The sequence below is a fragment of the Gallus gallus genome, chromosome 1, assembly GCF_016699485.2.
Source record: "Gallus gallus isolate bGalGal1 chromosome 1, bGalGal1.mat.broiler.GRCg7b, whole genome shotgun sequence".
Classification (NCBI taxonomy): Eukaryota; Metazoa; Chordata; class Aves; order Galliformes; family Phasianidae; genus Gallus; species Gallus gallus.
The window spans coordinates 134961933-134974323 of NC_052532.1; the positions used below are offsets into that span (position 1 = coordinate 134961933).

Genomic DNA, 12391 nt, shown 5'->3' on the forward strand with positions numbered 1-12391 from the left:
TTTCTCCTCTTTTTTTTTTTTCTTTTTCATTTCATAAATTCCTTACTTTTACAGCGCTGGAAACTGTAAGGAATAGCATAAGCAAAAAAAGTAAATCACTGGGTCACAATCGCATAAATGTATACGAGCTGAGCTGATGTCCCCCACACCCACGTATAAAGTAGCTCCACACTGCTGAGCAGAACTTGCAGACTGTCAGCTGCACTGGGTGGGAGCAAAGCAGGGAAACACTGAATAAGTACATTTCCTTGTTTCTGTGTTGCAAATCATTCCTGCACCAAAGGCATCGCTCGAGGTTTTCAGATCTCACCTGGCCTTACCACAGGTTGCAAGACTGCTGTAGTATCTAAGACACTAAAAACAATGTAAGGAAATGACTGCAGATCTCTAAGAACATCTCCAAGTGCTTTTCAGAGCTCCTTCCGAGCACACAATTCCATGTTTTTTTCGTCCTGACATCAAGGTCGCCTAAGGCAGTCATGACTCTGAAGGAACAAATGCAAATGACTCCTCTCACCATACGCTCCCGAAGGGAGTCTGAAACATTTGAGGAGTGATCTGAAGTAGTGCCACCATCCAGAGCCTTGAACAAGCAATACTTTCAGCAACCCTAGGCTTTATGCTAATCTGCTAGGCTTCCTTCGTTATTGCATTTACGTTTTCATAGCTGTTTTTCATAGTCGTAAAGCAGACCCTCCTCTTCCCTTCTTCCGTCTCGCTCGTGGCACAGAACACAGTAAGAGGTAGACCAATGCAAAACAAGGCTTGGAAACAAATATATCTGGCATGAAAGACAGCAGCTCATTTTGTCCTAGCCACTGCGTGCCCAGTGTAGGACAGCTTTCAGTCACTGCTAACAGTGGGCCAAAAATGAAATGCCAATTTGAATGCCTCCTAATCTTGAAAAGAGGAAGATCACACAGACATGGATTGACTGCTAATTTAAGGCAGAGTTATCTCCTTCCGGTTTCTTCCAAACGATGGCTGAAAGCTCATGTAACCCATTCCATCACTTTAACTTGCACTCAGAAATGATCAGTCTCAATGTATCATTCAGCTCAAGCTTAAAGCTGTTCTTTTCAGGGCACAGAGTCCCCAGAACAAACAGAAAGCCCTCATCTGACAGCCTCCTTAAAACCATCTCAAAATTTCAGCAATTTTAGCCAGAGATGAAATAGAAGCAGTCAGTCCTCTAGGGAAGACTCCTCGATCACCTCACTAGCCCAGCCTCAATCAAATCCAGCTCACTTTGGTCCTCCCAGCCAATCTCATGTGCTTAAGCAGATTTTTTTCCCCCTAAGGGGAAAGAGAGGCAGAAGACAGAGGAAGAGCTTTCACCTGCTTGTTCCTCAGTTACAGTAATAATTCTTATTTCTGAAAGCATGTATTGCTAAGAAAAAGGGAGCATTTTCACTGGTCCCAAAATGATGCTTTCACTCTTCCTTGACAAAATTTTTTAGTAAGATTTTTTTTTCAAGTATAAATAAGGAGAACCTATTCGAGGCATTTTTGTTTATTAATAGTCAGATTATTTCTCTCTAAAAAAATCTCCGTAACACCTTGATTGCATTACTACTTCATATTTGCTTGCATAAATAAACCTGAAGTTTTACTGCAAGAGAGGCAGCTATTCTAAAGATGGCAAAATGTCAGCTCTTGGATGGTTGGTTTCATTTAACAAGGCTCCACATGAATTTATGAACTGTTCCGTAACGTCTTCTGCTTGCACCAAATGGCAGACTTCAGGCAGAAACCCAATGTATGTTTAGCTAATGTATAACAAACAGAGTATTTACATGGTCGGTGGACCCTATTAGGTATTAAGAATGGCCTCTTTCTAAATTTTCTGCTAATTCCCTTCCGCAACAACCTGAACAAAGTGTTCATTTCTCAGAGAAAGCTAAGAAAATGTGTGCGTCTATGCGTGTGTGTCTTTCACTTTAAGATGTCTTTAACCAAACTTCTGACAGCTACCTTATTGTCTTTTGCTCTGAGGGTGACAATGTAGTTTAAGATATTGTTTCCTGACTTTAAAGGTGCCTTGTGGTTTTTAAGGATATTTCAGCAGCTAAAGGAATTCTACTGCAGACACAGTGAACCAGTTCATTTCTTAAGCAATAAATGGCAAGCAGGGTGGTGCTGAATAAGCATGCTTATATGGAATTTCTCTTTGAAAAGCCCACTAGTTAGGCCCTATAACACTTCAGTTGATATTTCTACAGTGCAAACACGATAGTGGAAATTAAGTTGCCCCAGCAAATTCAGTTTAGGAGAAATTTGTTATGAATAAAATGCTGCTGCTGGCCTTAGAACATTGAATTTATCCACCAAATAATATCTTAGAAATACCACTTCAGAAGAAATCAGCTCTAAATAATTGATAAATTTGGTTTGTTTAGAAACCTTTTGACCCCTGTAATAGAAAGTAAAAACACATTTCAGTTATTAAAGTCACATATATTCCCTCTGGTAGGGGAAGCTTTTAATTTTAAGCTGGTCTCTGTTGGGGCCATTTGATAAAGCTTGGAAAAACCTTTTCAACTGCTGCTGGTGGATTTGGGTCAGCTTCCCTTGGGAAAATGGCAAAAGATAAATTTGTAGCTTTTCATAACACATAAGAAAACTTCAGAGATTTTAAACATCAAGAACTATTGGAACTGAAAGACAGAGTTTCTCTTTTGTTTCTCCCCCTCCTCCTCCTGCTCCTTCTTCTCTTTTCTTTCCAAAAAGAACTTTAAATTCTCTTGTTGTTTTAATTTTTTTCTTCTTTTCAGCAGCGGAAGCTAGAATGTTTTGGCCTTTCTAATGACAGTACCAGTGATCCTTATTAACATAAGATTTATTTTGAGATAAAAGCATCATTAGGCAATTTTTGTTTCCAAATGGAGTCATTTCATTGCATTGCTTTCAAAGCCAAGAGCAAAATAAAATGCCCTCTATCACATGTTTTCAAAAACACAGTTCTTAAACTTTGCTTCAGTCACTGTTACCAGATCTGTATGCCCACAAATATAAGCTGGTCTCATTTACCTGGGACAGTAATCACCACTTATGAACAAAGGTGCTGATTCTATTGGGACTGCCCAAATGCAACTAACAGCTACACTGCTGTTTTCACAAGAGGAAAGCAAACATGGATGACAGAAAATAAATATATTCAATACCTATGAAAAAAAAGGGAAAAGAATTTAAAAAAAAAAAAAAAAAAAACAGTAACGACCCCAAAAGTTGAATATCTGGGTAGCTATTTGTTCACAAACCAACTACTTGCAGGCAAAACTGAAGATTGTTCTGCCCCCTGAGCCTCAAACCTGCGAGGATCTGTGCTCATGTTTGGTGGGATTGCTGCTGTTCCACACCTCTTCAGGCATTATGCTAAGACGTACAACCTGCAGGCATTGTGATTCACTTCCATTTCTATACATTCATCTGAAACTAACAGATTCACTTCACATAAACTACTGAATGGCTATCATTCAAGAAAAACAGCTCTTTCACCACCAGCCTAAGCTGAACTAGAACCAGCACCCTAGAAGATAAAATCTATGTATTTTCTCACAGCCTCTACAAAGATACAGCCTCATTACCCTGTTGTCAATAAGCCAACAAGTGATGCCCTGGGATACAACAGCAAGCACGGAGAAACACTGAGGAGGTAGATGCCTCTGAAAAGTTGCATCCCTGCTCCTGAATTTCATTGGTGAATGAAATATTCAATGGTGAATATGTAATTGACTCTTCTAAAATTACAGATGTGCTTAGCCAAATTTTTGAAACCTAGACCATTCACCTGGCAACCTCCCCTTACACACAATCTGCAAAGAGTGAACAGGAACAAACCAGTAAAAGCAAAGTTGTCTTCATAGTAAACAGGCCTTTCTTGAGCAGCAAATTGTTTCTTTTTGCTGTTTCATGCTTCGATGCTATTCCCAGTGTAAGACACTCTATTGCACAGAGTCAGTGGTAAATTATTAAAAGGGTCTCTACTGGATATCCGTTCGTGCAGCCACAAATTATGTGTTCACGTACCTATGCCTATTCTTGGCAGGTGCAGTTCCTCTGTGAGTACTTTAGCAATTCAAACACCTGCATTTTTTCATTATGTTAAGTCTGTTCTTCAAACAGTTGCACCTACACTCCATTAGCACCCACACAGGGAGGCCAACTCTTGGTAATTTATGTTGCGAGGGGATTGCCTTCTTGGGCAAGAAAGATACTATGCAGGAAGCTAGGCTGAGATTTTACAGCCACTCTGTTCCAGCTTCCCAAATAAACACACTTAGCACGTATCTTCATGGTCGCTTTGTCCACTTGGAACAGGATGAGTGAACTGGGCTGCTTTGAATGTACTGTGCACTAAGTGTTCACACAGGAAATGAGTGAGTAGACAGTGTTCAAAATGGTAACAAAATACTTCATAGTGTTTTTCTTCTTTAAGAATGTCTTAGAAGGATGTGACATTTTGCATGGGAAATTTCTTGTGTCTTCTTTTTAAATTTTATTTTTTTATTTTTTTATTTTTTGGACATTTTTATTCCTGTTGACAATTCCTGTTTGGCTTGCTCTAAATTGCTGTAGGCTGCTCTTCATTGTTCTCAGACAATCTCGTAACTCAGCACATGCCATGATACATAGGCACGCTTTCATTGTTGAAGGGTACTATTCTGTTCCATCTAACAGTGTACTTTGCCCTGTTGTTTTCAATTGGTCTTCTAGAAACACTTGTTACCATCTTATTTTGCCCTTTCTGTGACTGTGGATTGATGCTACAGGAAGTCCCACTACAAGCATTGCCATTTCTCCTCCTCTTACTTTCCTTGTATTTTTTTCTTTTCTTTATTACACTCTACTCTCCTTTCTAACACCCCCTCCTGCCTTTTTTGTTGTTATTCTTCCTCCATTATTATTCTTCCTCCTCTTCCACCCACCTTATCATAACCTCTGGCACATAGGCAGCTGCAAAATGAACCACTGCCTTTCTCATACTTCACTAGGCTTATTCTTCCCACCTACAGCATCACACAAACTACTGCTGGCTAATTCCTCATCCCTACTGATTTCTAGCAATATCTTCCCATGCATATGCACCAGCATGTATTCGCCTGCTAGAAGACTCTACATTCTTTTCTTCACATGGCACCCTGAAATATAGTCTTCTATCCAAAACAATTGGATGCTTATATTGGTTACAGAGGAAGAAGCCAGCATGTGCAAAATAGAATCATTGCAGTTACTAGGAGTGATTAACTAGAAGACAAATGACCTCATAACCAATACTGAAATATTTGAGAACCTAAAATATGAGTACAAGCTTCTGCAAACTGATTGCCCAATAGCAAAAATTTCAGTCACAAGATAGTGGAATAATGTTCAGCTGGGAAAAAAAGGGAGTCTTGCAATTGTTTTTATCAACAAACAGTTCTTACAAAACAAGCATTGGAGCAAAAGCCAATCGAGCTCAAATAGGGAGTGTTGACCCATTGTGACTTTTGGAAATAATGTCACAGAATTCTTTCTAGAACAGTGAAAAAATAGAGGAAAAAATAACTATGTGGTTAAGAATGGAATGGTTGAGTACATTTACATATTTAACATGCTTGATAAAGAGGTTCTACAAGGCAGGTTTTCCAGACCGTCTGTCTGTTGAACAGCAGAAGAAGACACAATACAAGGGTAACTCCAGAATACTGCTGATAGTTTTCCACAGTAAATCTAAAAATTGCAAATGAAAACCTCAAAATAGATCTACCTATTAAGTGCTAGAAGGGAGTGATTCCAGTTGAGTAACCACCAGCACAGGCAGAATCATCCAGAGTGTAAAAATATTGTAGTATCATATGTAATAACAAAGCAACCACTTTACTTAGACTCTGTATAAAGAGCAACATTGTATGGCTTAAAGCAAGAAATCAGAAATGGTAGCCATTATCCCTCATAATTCTCTACATAATTAGAAAGCAGAATTCAGGATGTCTTATCAAAAATAAAATACCTGACAACAAAATCAGCAGTAAATACTGTAAAGTAAATGCAAACAAAGCACTGAAACCTCATGAGATCCATGATCATGTCAGCCTAATGTTGGAACAGGCTTATTTGAATCAAATGGGAAGGATTAACTCTTGTAATGATTATTTCTTGAGTATTTTTTAAATTGAGCTGTTGAACAACCCATTGATGCAACAATGTAATGACACATTGAAAATCACAGTTTGCTCATCACAGGATTCCAGATGAGTTAATAGCAGATAATTGCACACATTTCACAAGCATCTCATTTCAACAGTTCTCTTTGATATTTCAGTTTTGGTTCACCTTGTAAGCTCTGGCTGTGTACAGCCAGGAGTGTTAGGAAAAGACACTTTCTAGAGAGAAATGAACTTAAGACCAAAAACAGCCCAAACCCCAAAAATCCAACCAAAATGCCTACATTTTCTATGTTAGAACTTTTTGATCAGAAAGGCATAAATGTTAGAGTCAAATTCTAACAAGCTTTCTGAACAAAAGGTAAATACTAAGTTAGACAGTGAAAGATAAGACCTATGTTAATTTTAAGAAATGAATATAAACTGGAAGAAAAAGAAAAGTGAGGACAAGACTGTTATAACAGTTTATCTGCGATAGCAGTAGAATGTTACACCCAAGAGTTGCCTCACCAGCGCCAAGACCATGTATCAGCAGCAACCTTGAATGTTCATATTTCTGGTGAAATGTACATCCGTAAAGATGACCCAGAAGGATGCTACTGTGTGTTTTGAGGTAACAAATGCAGTTTTCTACAAGTCATTAACCTGGGCTCCTTGCTGGAAGAAAAAATACAATTCTGGGATATAATGCATTTTGTATTAAAGTGAACACCACAGACAAGCTTATCTTCAGTTAAGTAACTCTCATGCAGTCTCACCAGCAATAACATACAACAGAAGTAACACACAAACGTGTATATGATGCCTAAGAATATGAATTCACTTTGGTAACTGCTTTTGCCATTGGAATTGTATGGGGCATTAAAGAGAGCAGAAGATTTCAACAGTAGTTACTGACCAACATCCTAAATTCCATCTGAGACACTGCTATTCATGTGTGTGTTATTCATAAGTGTCAGAAGTTGGTAACATCTTCATTTCAGCTGGTTTCATTACCGGTATTTTATTTCCAAAAGAGTGGTGATACAGTTCTCATGGTATCCACTGCAATTAGTAAAATTGATTTCTGCCCTGTTTATATCCACAGAGAGGCTGAGCCATCCTCTGAGCAGCATGGCTTCTGAGCCTCTGCCCTGGTGCCAGTGTCTCTGGCTGTTTGTCTTTTTAATTGGCAGTAAGAGTTGGGGTAATCACCAGAGCCTCAGTTTATACATCGAATGCCACGCTGACATGTGCTGCTGAGTGTCGGAGCGGCTGGGGCTTTGCAGTACATCTTTAGCCCCCTCACTGCTGGAAGCAAATAGCAAGGAGGAGGAGACATGTTCCTGCAAGGCTTGGTGCAGTGCTCAGTGCCTCTCCATGCCTCAGAAGACCATCTCAGCTGGAAAACTTTCAAAAACGCATCTAGTCATTAAAAACTCAATTCACGTTTTTGTATTACCAGTAACGTCCCTAGAAAGCTATCAAAATAAAGAACTGGAGAAGTTAGTCTATTTGTTCGAGTATAGATACAAGGAGCTTTGTACTGCATAGAGGTAAAAATTTCTACATTAGGTTAAAAATGTTTTAAGATATGTGCATGAGTCTTTGAACTGCTGCTATTCTGGAGTAAGCTGAAGTGAAGTTAGAAGGAATCACCTCAACTTTACTCATCAGCCAAGTTCCTGAGTGCGTACTTCATTTCAGAAGCCTCTATAAAGGTTCAAAAAACTCCAAAATTTCTAAGTTGTGAGGAATTCTGAAAGCAAAATATGATTTCTTTTTGAATTGGTATAAAACTATAGCATGAAATGCTTCTAAAATAGAAATGTATTCCTCATCCATCTCCTATTGCGAAACACTTAGGTCAAAGCTAAATGTGATTCTACTGATGTGTGTGGTCTTCTCAAGAATCACAGAATCACTGAATCACCAAGGTTGGAAAAGACCCACAGGATCACTTCGTCGAACCATCCACCCATCACCAATAGTTCTCATTAAACCATGAGTTCTCATTAAACCATGAATCGGATGGGTCTGAGATAAAACTGGTGCTTGAGCACAGCAAGCATTGTAGGTCCATACTTACACAGTGAATATGAATGTTCCAGCTCCTTCCATGAAGTCCTCAGCAGGATCTCTGTGCATGAGTAATAAAATGAATGCAGAATACCTCCAGTGACTGAGTTTACAAACCACACTAAAAATAAGGATTGTGCAGCAATCTGCAAGTTCTATGTAGTTATTTGAAATTCTTAAATTGTACAGTTTTTTTTAACCAAAGAATTATATTCATGAACCAGGATTTACTTCAGTGGATAGCATGCTGTTTCCGAATACAACAGCTTATGATTCTTCATGCTCAAAACTCTTAAGTTAAAGTTATTGCTTGGACTGTAAAATCAAGCAGTTAGGTCTAAAATATCAACATTTTAATTCTACATGCTAACTTGCTCTTATGCTGATACATCCACCTGCAATACTGATGTAGATGGAGCCAATGGGAAAATGCAGCATGACCATGTGTAACGTATATTTGCACCACAGTGTGTTAACATTAAGGCAAGTGAATTAAAGTTCGAAGGCATTTCCTAACTCTCAAGTACTATCTATTGCAGTGTTAGAAAAGCTGATTTAATGTTGACTTCATTGTACATTGTTTTAACACTCTTCATTCCATATTCCTGGTATCTTAAGTGCACCTTCTGTGATACAGGACACATTGCTACTGCAATAGTTCATAGAATCATATAATCATAGAATCACTCAGGTTAGAAAAGACCTTAAAGATCATTGACTCCAACCACAACCTAACCATACTACCCTAACTCTAACAACCCACTGCAAAGTCATGTCCCTGAGCACCACATCCAAACGGTTTTTAAACACATCCAGGGATGGTGACTCAACCACCTCCCTGGGCAGCCTATTCCAGTGCTTAACAACCCTTTCTGTAAAGAATTGTTGCCTAATATCCAACCTAAACTTACCCTGGCGCAACTTGAGGCCATTTCCCCTTGTCCTGTCACCTGTCACCAGTGAGAAGAGACCAGCCCTGCTCTCACTGTAAGCACCTTTCAGATATAGGAAGAGAGCAATAAGGTCTCCCCTCAGCCTCCCTTTCTTCAGACTAAACAGCCCCAGCTTAAATGAGTTTCCCTCACGCCTACTCCCCAAGCTAAAGACTTCAGGGACATAATTTGGAGATTGAACTTGCTTGCTTGGGAACTTTTATAATGCAAGAGCTTAAATGCAGTAAGGTCCTACTTGTGCTCTTCTTTACACACCTTTTCATTTTCATGGCTTCGGTTATACAGGGCACCAGTGTTATCTCTTGGTCCAGGCTGTACCAGTGTGAGCCTGACCTGGAGCCTAGAGCCCACTGGTGTTCTCCCAAGAGATACAAACAAGACTTGTCACTTTGCATCCTAACTGGAATTTCATGGGACAAAGAGGATAGTTCTGTAACCCGAGGGCATTTCCTCTAATGAATATCAAACACCTTCTACAAACAACAGAAATGTGAGAGATTCTCAAAATAAAAGGTCAGAGGGATTTTCTGTAATAGAAAGGCTTTAATGGCCTGAATACGGCATGTTGTGACCAGCTGCCCCTACAGTGAATCAGTGGAAATCCTGGTAAGGAGCTTCCTCAGAACTTTTTTCTGCAATTTGAGTAGCTTTTAATTTGGGAATAATCACTGGAATTGTCTAGTTTTGTGACAGGGAGTATGGTGTGGGTCTGGTTGTAGCCCTGAGAGTAGAGAAAAAAAATGAGAGGGAATTCAAGAAGAAAGGGAGAATGTTACTGTGCTGGAGGCAGCTGGGTGGCAAAGAGTCGCATGCTCCACAGGTAGCACCCATGTATGGGATACAGCAAAAGGCATTGGGTGGCTGGAAGATCCAGTCATGAAAAGGGCACAGGAGGTTAATGATTGATGTCTGCCTCAGGCTGTGAATGGCCTGGCAGCTGCAGAGAGAAAGTTACTCTTCCTTTAAATGCCCCCACTTGAAAAATTAGCGTAAACTTCTATTTGTGACCAAAGTTTGACTTGGAACCTGATCAAAGATGAGTAAGAGGGGAGATCTGGAAAAGCTCAGTAGGTGCTGTGACCATGCTTGCATCTCATTATTCATCCCCAGACATGGAAGCTTCACCTTAGGGAGGGTAGAAAGGAGCAAACCTCAGAGCTGGACCAGACTAGTACTCTCACTCCAGAAGTCTGTGTCCTTAGAACAGGCTGCTAGCATGTTTGTGTGTAGCATTAAATCAAGACATTTCAGCATATGAAGAAAATATTGAGAAGTTTTCTTTTGCCCTTCCTTTTGCCCTAATCTCAGTTCCTTCTATATCTTGTCATCTCCATCTGGGCACTTCCATTCTCTCTCACCACCCACCCTTTTGTCTGGGACTCACAGGATCTCATCAGGTATAATATTTCTGTTGCCTTTATTTCTTTTCTGTTCCAAACACAGGATGACACTGGAAGAGGGACAGCATCTGCACCACTTCCATTTTCAGAACAAAGAATTTGAGTTTCAGACCTGAAGGAGCTGGAGGGGTTCATGTGACACATTTGTCTGTGTTCAGTACACATATCATGAATGCGGTGAGAGGTCTGTTTTATAGTTTTATTGTGTGGAAAGACTATGATAATTAATAGGAACTTTGAATATGCAGGAGTATGTAACATTGCATTTATATGCATTCTTCTGTAGATAAAAGAAGCAATATAGTTGGGATGCTCAAGCTTTCAAAACCTGCTTTCATTTTAAGCAAGAAACGCCTCTTAAAACACATATTATGGGACCAGATGAACATGTCCTTCAGACTTGGAGAAGTATTTAAAATGTTCCAGTAGATGAAGGTAAGAAAACATTCATTTCAGCTGGTCTTTCACTTTGATACATGCAGATGTGTATGGAAATGTGAAAATGAAACAACTTAAGAATTTGTAGATCAAATTACATATGAAAATCGTCCATTCAAGTGTGGATTTAATCATTTTTGTCTTAGTCAGCTCATTCTTTCAAACACACATTTCCCATTCCAGGTTACAATACTTGTACTGTAGTGTAGATTACTATAATTAACAGGTTAAACACATGAAAACAGTTTTTTCCCCTTGATGTGCCTTTGGATCCTTTATTTTGCTAGCAGTTATACATTAGAGTCACTTCCTACAAACTAGAAACAACTGCTGTGGGGTTTCTTAATGCTGCTAATGTTCTTTTCTTTCCCTCCAGTAGTAACAGTGAGAAATTATTGTCTGTAAATAAAATAACACAGTGAAGAGTACATGTCATGAACAGCGTGTTTAAAGTCGTACATATAATGACCATGGGTACAGACTGCTTACATTTCCCGAGTAGCCTATGTTGCATCTTCTTAAAAAGACACAATAAGAACCTTTGTAACCTCATTTTATAGAGAAGCTGTTTTCTGATCCAAAGAAACACCTTCAGTTATAATACAATTTAATTCCACAGAATAAAGAGAAAAATGGGTTATAAATGTCTTTTGTGCTGGGATATTTTAAGCAAAGATTAACAACATTCTTACTTTGTTTTCTCCACCAACACATGCCATGTGGCATATTGTAGATTTATTTATTTTTTAATCATATGTCCTGCTGGTTATAACATAACTTAATGTAGCAGCTGCAATTAACAGACTGTCAAAGGATCAACTAACAAGTGCTGATAAGCTTCATTTAACTAATTTGAGGAGTGGAAGTTTAATTTTTTTTTCCAGGAAGGTAGCTTGTTTCCTTATTTCCTGTCAAGTGAGCCAACTCCTGTGACCTGTAGTTAAAAGGGCCCTTTGTAATTAAAGCAGTGAGTCTCCAAGTGAACAGTTCTCACAGCAGGAGGAAAAAAAAGAGAAGAAAAAAAAAAAGGAGGATGCATGACACTGCTTAACTAACTAATCGGAGCTCAGCCAATCCATTTTCCTGCAGGCCAGCCAGCTTACCGTGAGCACGCAGCATCTTGCCTTCCATTGGCTTCGTGTCCATTTTATGGACCACTGAGTCTATTAAGATCTTGGTGAGTGGCCCTAACTGAGGGCAGGGCTCTCTCCTCGGCATCTGCCCATAGACTACCAGAAACTGATCAGCCATGTTATATCAATAACATTCTCACACTAGGTTGTGTAAATTGATCTTTTACAATTTCTCTCGGTGACAGTCTCTGTAACCAACAAGATAAATCATTCCTCCTGTGGCTTTTTTATTGATTGCTGAGACCTGTATAAAAATTACACTG

The 12391-nt window shown here is 39.2% G+C and overlaps 1 long non-coding RNA gene across 1 annotated transcript in view; it reads left to right on the forward strand.

Moving 5' to 3' along the window:
- The window catches only part of LOC124417622, a 118875-nt gene extending 108134 nt beyond the window's left edge, over window positions 1-10741 (forward strand). Inside the window, exon 3 of the long non-coding RNA XR_006934377.1 lies at window positions 10601-10741. This is a non-coding gene — a long non-coding RNA (uncharacterized LOC124417622). The remainder of the gene's footprint in view (window positions 1-10600) is intronic.
- Window positions 10742-12391: the final 1650 nt, after the last annotated feature.